Source organism: Callorhinus ursinus, unplaced genomic scaffold (assembly GCF_003265705.2).
Source record: "Callorhinus ursinus isolate GAN/ISIS: 27379988/994484 unplaced genomic scaffold, GSC_fseal_2.0 scaffold27, whole genome shotgun sequence".
Lineage (NCBI taxonomy): Eukaryota > Metazoa > Chordata > Mammalia > Carnivora > Otariidae > Callorhinus > Callorhinus ursinus.
This window is the reverse complement of record NW_027397089.1, coordinates 6,121,297-6,132,324: the sequence shown is the minus strand read 5'-3', so window position 1 is coordinate 6,132,324 and position 11,028 is coordinate 6,121,297.

Sequence of the window (11,028 nt, the reverse complement as noted above, 5' to 3'; positions counted from 1 at the left end):
CCCTCTATTCTTCAAATTTCCAAAAAGAAGAGAAGAGGACAAGGCAGGAGTAGATGATTTTCCAAGCTATTATTTTTTATGATTACACAATAGACAAAGGCACAGGAACTGAAATCCAGAATGTCAAGAAGACCTTGGAAAATTCACAGTTGGTCACAGAAAATTTTCAATCCTATCTACCATGGCTTGTCGAAAGTAACCAATGCTCACAGTACTTAGTGAAATAATGCAAAGAGTTTTGTTTGCTTGACATTTTTCTTAATGTTTTTCTCTATTCAAAGCTAAGTGCCTAATTAAAAGAATCTTCAATATTGTGAATTGCCAATATGCTGCTACTTTCAGATTTCAAAGATCCAGGGGAATAATATTTCATAAGACTATAAAAAATGTTAAAAGTCCATTACCACTTAATTACATTACACAAAGTTATGGTTCCCCACTTAATGGCTGCTGTGTAAGAAAAAGAGGGTTTTGGGAAAGTCCAGAGTGACCTAGTAAAGCAAGGACTACTACATTTTATTGCTTCATGTAACTTCACTTACAAGATATACTTGCAATAAACCTTACACAGTTTTTCATGACCATGTGTATAGGAAAACTGAGAAACTGGTTAATAGCTGTTTCATTTTAAATATCAGGAGCACATTTGCTGTGTTCTAACTCATCATCTGGAATAGTCTGCCATTGAAATCGTTAACCAGCTCTGTTAAAAAAGAAAAAAAAAAGCATTACCCTTCTTTGTCACCAAATGCCTTAGATAATTAGTGTCCAATACTGTCACAACTTTCCACATTGCTCTTTTCAATATAATATTACAAAACGATTGTGATCTATTGGACAAGATTTTGAAATCAATTAATTAAGTATTTACTGAGCATCTATAGGTTTTCCCCTTCCTCTTACCTCAAAAAATCATTTTATTCCAACTTTTTACGTGTGTGTATGTGTGTATATACATAGACCCAAATCTTTTTTAGAGGAAAGCTTTGTTTTTCATAGTTAAAGCTTTAGTAAACAACATGGGCTTTTGAAGGCAGATTTTACTTCATGATTTCTCTACACATCATTGAAATGACACTTAAAAAGTACAAAATAGTACAGAATGACACTAAAGAAATACAAAATAAATCCATTACAATTTGGGAGCAAACAGGTAAGGATCATCAGCGGACAGGATGTGTTGATGGATTTCTGGAATACAGAAAGCAGGTGGATTGTGGGGAAGCCTCAGTCACCACGAAGAGGAAGAAATTGGTAAAAGTGAAACCCAGTTTCCTAGTAGAAGCTCAAATAAGTTCCAAGTGTGGGTTATTAGTTAAAAAAGCAGGGGTATGAAGTGGGGCATACATCTGGGTATTAAGTGCAGGTCTGCTGCAGAGCACCCATCCACCTGCCTACTCATCCTCCATTTTCTCCCCCCACCTGTGCATGTACAGAACAACTGATAGCAGCCGTTTCCCACAGGCTGACACCAAAGACATGCTCTGAAGAAGTTAAACAAGCTGCCTGGAAATTAGCAGGCTTTGGGTGTGGCTGTATATGTTCCGTAGCGAATCTTTCCTCATTCTGGCTAGTAACGGCCACTCACCAGTTACCCCCCAGTGAAAAGAGACTTACCCTGACCTGTGTACACAGCTCAAGAACAACCCTCCACCTGGTAGGGAGGTTTGCAAAGAAAACAGACTCTTCCTCAGTGGAGAAGATCTACTCTCAATCAGCCTAATTCCTTTATTCCAAACATAAATGGACAACCAAGACAGTTGTGGAAAACCAATGGAACACAGACGAGTACTGAGAAGAAACACACAACAATTGACCCTAAAGAAATAGAGATAATTCAGAAAACTGAAGAGAAGTTTTTAATAAATTGGGAAATTTATTAAATCCAAGGACAAGAAAGATTTATTTAAGTTTAAAACTAGAGTGGCCAAATTTTTCAATAGACTGCTAAAAAGAAATTCACAGATATCATCCAGATTTCAGAGCAAAAAAGCTAGAGAAGAAAATGTAATATGAGCATTCAGAGACATACAGGATTAATTCAGAAGATAAACATCTAGGAGAAATTCCAGAATCAGAGAACAGAGAAAATAGAGGGGAGGAAATAATTTTTTTTCAAATTTTTGAAGTAAATTCTCCTAAGCTGAAGAAAGACACTAATTTTGTTTTATTGGAAGATAGTGTAGAATACCAAACTGAAGTGAAGTAAAAAGATACTCATTTTTGTACATAGACTGCTGAAGTCTTTATGCACCGATGATAAAAGGAAGTTACTAAGAGGATCTACAGAGTGGGGACAAAATGAAGCAGGCGATATGGAAAGGAACAAGAATCTGATTTGCATCCCAATTTTTTTTTCAGAAATGTTGGATGCCAGAACTGGTGAAGTGATGCCTTCACAGTTCTGAGAGGAAATTCCACTAAACTGAGATTTCTATGCTGAGTTAAATCATCAATCAAATCCGAAGACAAAGTAATGACATATTGAAACATGCAAGGCCTGAGAAAAGATTCTCCCTCCTTTCTATAAAAAGTTCCTTCAGGATGTGCTACCGCAAAACCAAAAAGGGATCCAAGGAAGAGGAAGACACAAGCATCAAGATTTAGTTGCTCTAGAAGAGAAATATCACGGAAAGCATCCTTAGGATGATTCTGTGTGGCAGGCCGGGAAAGCAATCATTCAAAATTGGAACAGGAAGCCAGTCCTCGGCAGAATGTCGTTGAGAAGAAAGGAAATTTATTATAACAGACAGCAACTTGAAAAAGCTGGGTGTGCTTAGTGATCATTAGAAACACATTATTATCCTGAGAACTGTGGAAAGAAAAGACTGATAATTAGAAATGCTAAGAAAAAAATCTGTGAAAGAAAGTTAAGGCGAAAATATAAAGGAAACACAAAAGTACGAAAATTTTGAACAATTGATGGGACACGGTAGCAGAATTTATTTGAACTTGATGTTTGAGATAAGTTCCTGTTAACAGCCCAGATTTTGTGTCGTTGAATGACATTCCCTCCTCCCACTTCCAATCACACTGTGTATTTCTGCACCACTTAGATGTGCATGAGCATGATGTCATCAATGTTGTTTGTAGGTTTTCAGCCTCTAAAATCGTGTTATTGACCATGCAGAAGACTTCATAGATACTGAGCAAAAGATATATTTTGTCAAGTTTGACATTTTTGGAGTACTGGTAGAGCTGACAGAAATTCAGAGATAGCAGAAGTGGGACAGAGAGAAAAGAGAGAGAGAGAACTGTAGGGAAATTCATTTTCTAATCTTATATCTAACTTTCCTGAAGAAGTGGAGATAGAGGCTTTAGTATATCATCTAGAGATAAAAAAAAAATCCCCAAAGAACCAAAAATATTGTCAAATATTAGTAGACATAGAGGAGGAAGGGAGGTTACAGGCTATCTTGGGTGAGCTAAGTCTAAACCTCTCAGTGTGTAGAGGCTATTTGGAGTTACAGAGATTGCCAAGGGGACATTAAGCAGAAAATTAATGAAGCTCCGGGCCTCCTTACTCATCCAGGCTCCTTCTGGAGCCTGGAATTGTATACAAACTGTCAGATGAATAATTTTCCTTTGAAAGAGTCCCACAGGGTGAATACATTTCAGGCTCCACAAAACCCAAACCTGGCCCCAGAAGTGACAAACTGAAGAGGTTGAACAACACCTCTGGGGAAAGATCTGGGGAGATGGAATTGTGAGAAACTTTGTCCTTCAGGATGACTCAGTAATACTGTTTAAACTCTTGAGTGTGTGTATACATTACTTGTTTGGCAGTATAATTTATTTTGAAGTATTCATTAGAATGTTTTCTCCCTTTCTGTGCTCATCATATTTCTTCATTGTGCCACAAGGTCCATCCCTTTTCCTATTTCCCTTCTACAACTGCCTTCCCTGAAATCCCCCAACCACTCTCCTGAACAGCTAGACTTAGTCACCCACTTGGGACACGTAAACCAAAGGCTGCAGATACTTTTATTCATTCCGGTTGGTGCTATTCTAAGTGTAAGACAATGAAGGTGATATTAGCAGGGCAAGGTTTTTTTGTTTGTTTTCAATCTCTAGATGGTGGGTTAAAAAATGCCCAAGTCTTGATGAAGAGGATTGAGGGGGGGCAGGGACCATGGCACGAGAAAATGAGACAAGACACCAAAGTGCATGCTTCGTTGCCAGTGCCCCCTGGAAGCTGAATGGATGCCTCTTTGCCCTTCTCCCTGTTCCTCTTGTCTAATAGCCAAGGGCAGTCGAGGCCCCTGGAAGAGGCGGGATTGCTTGAACACTCAGCGAGATGGTGATAGCATAAAGGAGTAGCCCTTTAGCCCTGACCAAGGTAAGGGTAGACGGAGGCAGGAGTGTAGTGATACTAACGGTCCCAAACATAATCCACATGCTTATTACTGTGAGCCTCTGAAGGGGACAGAGCTGAACCCTAGCGCCAATTCTCCCCACCTTCCCCAACAAACATATTACATATATAACATGTATATCACACAAAGGTATGTATATTTATTTATGTTAAGATGTTAGATTTTAGGTATTAAAGATATTAAATTAGATATTATATTAAAATAGATATTAAAATGTTATATATCTTTTCTTTAAGATTTTATTTATTTATTTGACAGAGAGAGACACAGCGAGATTGGGAAGACAAGCAGGGGGCAGAGGGAGAGGGAGAAGCAGGCTTCCCGCGGAGCAGGGAGCCCGATGCCGGACTCGATCCCAGGATCCTGGGATCATGACCTGAACCGAAGGCAGACGCTTAACGACTGAGGCACCCAGGTGCCCCAAGGGGTTATATATCTTTAAAGATATGTATTTCTTGATGCAAAAATATCTACCGATCTCTGGCGTTTTTCAAAGGCTAGTTTGCTAAAAATGATATGATGGGGTCAAATGGTGTGAACATGTAAAAGTGCCTAATATATTGTGCTTACTTGCCTTCAATATGCTTCCACTGGCAGTGTGTGAGCTTACTTCCGGCAGGCAATGCTATTTTTATTGTCGGTTATTTTCAGAGGCCGCATAATGAGGGGGAAAGAATTTAGATACTGTTGTGCCTCTGCCTTGTAGTCATCAAATTTCTTTGGAAGAGCCCCCTTCAGCTCCCCAGGCCTCAGTTTCCTCTCTTGAAAATTAAGCCAGGTTGGTTTAGGTCATGTGTGCTCAAAGTGTGGTCCCCAGAGCAGCGGCAGCATTTGAAACTTGATAGATGTGCAAATTTTAAGGTCCTGCCCCAGAGCTACCGAATCAGAAACTCTGAAACTAATGCCCATAGATTTTGTTCGAACAAGCCCTCAAGGTGCTTCAGATGCAGCTAAAATTTGAGAAGTGCTGGGCTGGATGATCTCTAAGCTCCATTCTATTGCTAACAGATCTGATCCATCCATTTGAAGCAGATAAGAGAATTAGAAGAATTTTCAGTGTGGATTTGTTGGCATGACTCTGGCATTCATGAGAATTGAACCGGACATAGACGTTTTTGCATGGAGCTCCTCAAACATTTTCAACACCATTACGTAAGATCTGTCTGGTTTTACTGCAGAAAGACAAGACCACCAAACAGCACGCATAGAAGACCGGAAACAATATGGGGTGGGAGGTAAGAGACTGTGGGGACATCAGATAGACTGGGTCTGGGTCATGGCTCTGATGCTTACTAACTGTGTGACCTTGGGGCTCAGTGTCCTTCCTGCAAAATGGGGATAGCATTGTCAAATTAATTAAACAAGGAGGTCATTTGAGGTGGGTCTAATGCCTTAGCAGCCTGCTTAAGCAAACCAAAACCTAAACCTGTAATGCCTCAAGGCTAAGAAATCAAACCCTAAGGACAACCTACAATGAACAGCCAGCTGGACTTTCCCGGATGAGAGGAAAGTCATTCAAAATAGTCAGTGATATACCCTCCTTGCTTTGCTTCCTATGTCTTCTCTATAAACGTCTTGCCCCGTAGCTCTTGAGGATGGAGCACTTCTAACCGCTCCTGGTTTGGAGCTGCCCGATCCTAGGTGATATTTCTTCAAATAAACTCCTAAAATTTTAATGTGCCTCAGTTTATCTTCCAAGAGTCCATACCTCATAGAATTGTTGTATAGATTAAATAAGGTACTACATGTAAAGCACTAAACCCAGTCCGTGTCAGGTATGTAGCAAGTGTTCAATGAATGTCACCTATTATCTACTGTTAATAAGATATTAGAGCCCAGCCAAGTTCATCTGCATAAAAGCAGTGCTTGTTACAGCATAAGTCCATGGAAAAATAACACGAGGAGTTTGAAAAACCAAACTGGTGAATTAGCATGATCACGAGTAGAGGGGCCAAAAAAAAAGAGGGGAGCTGTAGAATGGTAGGAAAACACAGCTGTAGGAAATGTGCTATATTAATATGAAGCAGATTCTTCAGGAAAGGTATCTTGCAGCCATTCATAACCTCTCTTTGCTAAAATCGTGGTGGGATGGGAAGGGGTAAGAGTTTTCTCCTCAAATGCTTGAACCCTGAACTTTTCTCATTCTCTTTGGCAATTCTGTGTCCCATTCCCAGTATTTTTCATCCTCACACTCAGGATAGGGCATATTCATAATCAAGTGGCCTCATTAGCAGGGACTGTCAGGGGTGATTCTTGAGGGGTTGGAGCACAATCTACCATCATGGCACTACACAGGGTGCTTCCACCTCAAGTGACAGAACACTTTTAACTGCAAAAGAATTGTTTTCAGGCCCAACCTAGCTTCCCTCCCTCTTACAATACCCCTTTCCTGTTCCTAGAAATGCCAACCTTAGTCTCCATGTGACAGCACTTTTCAGTCTTATTGAGTTGACGTTAGTGGATTCCTTCAAATAAGTGACAATTTCTACGTTCCTTGAATTCTCACAATAGAAATAGTTTCTCAGTTTCTCTACTGATTTTGCTGAGAATTGGGATTTGGAAAAACATTTAACTGTCCCGAGAAAGGCTGGGAAGGAATTTCCTCATGGAAAAACACTAATCCCTATAATCACAATCCCATATCAGAGAGAGGTCACTTGTTTTAAACAACCAATGATATAAACTCACTCTACTTTGCAAAACAGTTTTATCATATGTCAGTTTTTGTTGTCACACAAGCCTGTGTGACTAAGTTCCTCACCCTCAAAGACCTAATGCCTTTGTCCTGATGGCTTATTGTGGTGCAAATCTCATGTACCGCCAAATATTCATGATTGGCTTGGTGAAGTGGCTTCTTAAACAGGAATTCCGATAGCCCTCCAAGCAGCCCTGTGCCCTTCTTCCCACAGCAATGTATTGATTCATTAACCTCCAAAACCCAAGTGTCTACTGATTTCGAAAAAGGTGGTTGGGGAGTTAACCTTAATTTGAAATACTGGCCCCATAAACATTAATCCATTGTATAAAAATGTATTCACCACATAAGAAAAGGCACATGTCATGCTAGAATTGGGATCAAAAGAAAGAATAAGGCCCAGCATCTGCCTTTGGTGAGTTATGTAAACAAATGATAAAATATGTGTTATTGTAGAGGTATGTATCTAAAGAAGTGGAGTGGGAGAGTTTCGGTAGAATTTCACAGAGCGTGGTCTTAAAGATGGGTAGGCGTTCATGTGGGTAAAAAAGGGAGAAAACATTAGTTTCAAGGACTAGCACAAATAAAGGCATTTCCCTTGGCAAATCCTTATGGAAGTTGGTAGGATGGACAAAGTCCTGAAGTGTTTGCAAATTAGCAAAGAGTCTAATATGGCCAGAGGGAAGTGTGCATGAAGCAGAGTTGCCATTGTTGAGGTGAAGATGGAGAGAATTTTCCATCCAAAAAGGATGGTGATAGAGTCACATAGGCCCCATATGTCAGGCTAAGTTTAGACAATCTGTGCGTAGTGGAAAATTATTGAAGGTTACTGAAATTATTAAATTAGCTATGCCTCATTACATTCCCTTATCCAGCAATTTGATAGAAGAGGCTTCTGAAGCCGTTCTCTGTGATTCTTGGTTCTGTTAGTTAGAAAACTGTCAATTCAAAAAATTTATTTCGAATCCAATTCTCCTGAAGAAACCAACTTAACTACTCCGATTTCAGTTTTGCTCAACAGATATTTACTTAAGAGTGTCCGCGTGCCAAGCATTATGCTGGGTGTTGTGTGTTGCAAGATGGGGAAGGGACAGTCTCCATCCTGCGTCATTTTATAAACTAACAAAGCAACAGACATCTAAGTAGATAATCATCAGAAAGTGTGTACAAAACACTATGGGCTTATCCTGGTTGGGCTTTCATGGATACCATGAAAGATTTCTTAGATTCTGTCATATTCAAGTATTTACTGCGGGTCATTAATAAATCAGAGTCAAAACTCCAAAGGTTAATAAGGTTTGCTAAGAGTAGACGAGGACACAGATGCTGAAGTAATCTCTCTGTTTCTCATCCTGCTTCATGAAAACATATTTAAAAAAAAAATAGGTGATCCTCATTTGGAAACTCTGCAAAAGGGTAGGCAGTTTCAATATCAAAAGTAAATTATGAATTTTTCTGGGGTTGTTTTAGAAATATGATTTTTAGAGTAATTGAATTTTTAAAGTTGGAATTTATTTCAAAAATCAACTAGTTGAACAGCCTTATTTACCTAATGAGGGGGCTGTTCTCAACTCCTTTAAAATGTGTGTTTCAGGTTGGACATAGCACTTCTTTGTTCATATTTGAACGATTCATTCTAGTCACTAATTCATTGGCGAACATAATACCTCTTCTGTGCAGTCAGTCAGTATAATTCCCATTTTTTTTAAAAAAGAGGAAACACAGAGAGGGTGAGTAATTTAACCAAGGCCACACAGCCAGACAGTGTTTGAGAAAGAGCAGAATTTGAAGTTCCTGATTCCCAATCCAAGATGCAGTTCATTAGGCCATGCAACTTCCTTTTGAAAATAGTTATAAACACTGCAAGGCATTTTTTTCTTGTTTTAACAAAACATGCAGTCACTGTTTTTTATACTAAGCCCTTGAAACTCTGGGAATGAACTAGTTTCCTTGCAAATACTTTTTTTTTTTTCCTTAATCTGTCCACACTGGTTTATTATTGCAGGGCTGTTCATGAATACGAGGTTGCTGGCATTGTTTCTTTTTTTAAGGGAGCAGGGAATCGTTTACTTTTTGAAATGTATATCTAGAATGAGATTGGTTTACGCTCCTATTTTGCATAAGAAACCTTGGGCTATATTGGTAAAGCACAGTGGTAGGAAAGGCTCTATTGCTAGTCTTGCTGTGTATATTATTTCTGAACTTGTTCAAAATATTCTGAGTCCAAGGTATTGAAATCTTGTAGGATAGCATCTTCTTACATTTTCTTTTAGTCCCTTCATTTATGTGTATTGGAAGAGAAAAACAAACAAACAAACAAACAAAACCAAACAACTAAAAAGACAATGAAAAAGGTATTTTGAGACTCCAAATGAAATAAAAGCATTCTGGGCCCTTGGTAAAATAGCACCAAATACTTCTCCTTCCTTCCTTCCTTCTTTCTTTCAAGAGAGAACATGCTTGGGGGGAGGGAGGAATGTGTGTGTGGAAGGGGAAGGGCAGAGGCAGAGGGAGAGAAGAATCCTCAAGCAGACTCCCTGCCCAGCGCCCAGCAGTGAGCTCACTCTCAGGCTCAACCTCATGACACTGAGATCAGACCTGAGCCGCCAAAATCAGGAGTCTGACACTTAACTGACCGAGCCACCCAGACCCTCAAGCACTTCCTTTTCTTAGGGCAGAGATTGCCTGCCAGGTCATTCTATTACTGATACTGGATCAGTCAACAAATACATGTCTCCCATCTGGCCACCCTTTCCCTCCTCCCCCTCCCTCCTCTCCCACCCTTCTCTTTCCCAGTTTCCCTTTCGTCTCTCTCTAGTTTCGATTACACGCCAGGAACCTTGCCAGGCACTGGGAGGTAGAGATTGGAGACATACGCCATGTTTACAAACATCTTATCATTCAGTGTTGTGGTTTCAGTAAGTTTTTTTCAACTTGAGTCACATGGAAAAGGCAACTTGGCAAACACCAATCTGATGACCTATGATCATTTTTCAGTAAAAAAAAAAAAAGAGATTGGTGATAACAAAAAATTAGAAGCGAGTAATGTCACGAACATTTTGCTCAATTTTGCTTACTGATTAAGATTGCAGACTCTTGCACCCAAATACCTGAGTTTGAATACGGATTCTGTCACTGATGACTAATTTCACCTTCCAGTGCTTCAGTTTATTCATCTGTAAAATGTGAATGTTAATAATTTCTATATTGTTTGGCTGCTGTGAGGATTAAAGCTGGTAGGAAAAGGCCTGATATATAGTAGGTATCATATAAGTGTTAGCTATTATTGTGGTTACTATTATTATTAGGAATAGTCTTAAGTCATTGGAAAAATAAGGTCTATGCCCTTAAAAATAGAAGGAAGTTTTGACGTTTCAGCACATTGGGAGAATTGTCATGATTCTGAAGGATGAGGACCATATCTGAGAATCATGTGTTAATAAAAAAAAAAAAATCAGTGTTAGAGAGGCTACACTGGAAGCATGTTCTGGACAAGTTTCAATGGGTACACAGTGAAAAGAAAGATGAAGATCTAGCCTTATTTATATTAGTTATTCTAAGGAAAGACTGGAACTGCTCCAAGACAACATAGCATCTAAGAAAAGGGCACCAGAGAAGAGAAAACACAGAAGGTGTTCAGCGGCAGAAAGCCACCAAAGGTTCTTATCTCAGAGGACTCTTGAGTTCAGGGTACAGACATAGACTGGGGACAGACCTTATGGCCTGAGTTCAGCATGAGTCTTCTCTCTCCCTACTTCCTTTCCTTGATTCTGAATACCTGGAGTGATACCCCTATGGGAGCTATTATAGGAGATACTCCAGTGACTTGAAGCATAGTTGGATTGTCACCATAATATATAAACAGTAGCTCTGATGTTTTTTGGTGATAGGTTTATTTTATTTCCTTCCCCTTTCTTTCTTTCTTTCTTTCTTTCTTTCTTTCTTTCTTTCTTTCTT